This window comes from Erpetoichthys calabaricus, chromosome 6 (assembly GCF_900747795.2).
Source record: "Erpetoichthys calabaricus chromosome 6, fErpCal1.3, whole genome shotgun sequence".
Lineage (NCBI taxonomy): Eukaryota > Metazoa > Chordata > Cladistia > Polypteriformes > Polypteridae > Erpetoichthys > Erpetoichthys calabaricus.
In genome coordinates, this window is record NC_041399.2 from 57,163,069 (window position 1) to 57,164,006 (window position 938).

Below are 938 nucleotides of genomic sequence, written 5' to 3' on the forward strand. Positions count from 1 at the left end.
ATTGCTTGATTATTTGTGAAGCCTTCTGTTTTTCTTTTAATGTTCATTTATGTACTTGTGGGTGCTACCCACTTTAAAAATGGCATCACAATAACGAAACATGCCTTGCTTTGGCTATCAATGGCTGTCATTGCCATAAACAACATGGTGGCACCCACAGAACTCAACTCAAACAACAGCAGCAGAAATAAACTAAATGGCAATACAATAACAACCCAGCATAACACCAAAATAGATTAAATACCAAAATAAAAGTTCATTTCCAACGATGTATTCCTGACATATGGAAAGACTGAACTGGTCTCAACAGTATGCAATATTCGGTCCATCTGAATAAACTTGAAAGTGTAAAAATGACTTATGTTATAAAAATGCTTTTTAAATGAATGAAATGCGCCGTAAGGTGCCTTCAGGGTATTTAGTGAAAGGCAATTGTGTGGCACTTCTGATGATGTCCTTTCATGTGCAGACTGAGTGAACTTGCAGACATCTGCTGAAGCGACTGTCTTGAATTTGTATTTGAATGTTTTTTATTTACCATATGCCAGCTTACAAATTATAAGTGCAAGAAAACAAACAAATGTTACCAATTAGAAGTGTGTTTGTTTAAAAACACAATGGAACCCTGAGCTGTAATTTCAGTTCAGTAATTACATCGTTAGACAATCTGCTTCGGCTCAGTTCTGTAGCTTCATGCTGAGCAGTTTAGTGTATTTCAGACACTGTCTCCCAAGTGAGTTAGCTGTCAGTGCCACCAACATTTCCTTCTGTTGATAAGCATATCACCACTGTGATATAAGCAGTTCAAGTTAGAATTTTCTGCTTGTCACAAAGCAGTAGAAACCATGGGTCTGCAAGGACCAGAATTGAGAGCTGCTGGTACAATACACGTGGCATCATGATTGTGGCATTTTGCAAACAAAGCCACATCTATACAG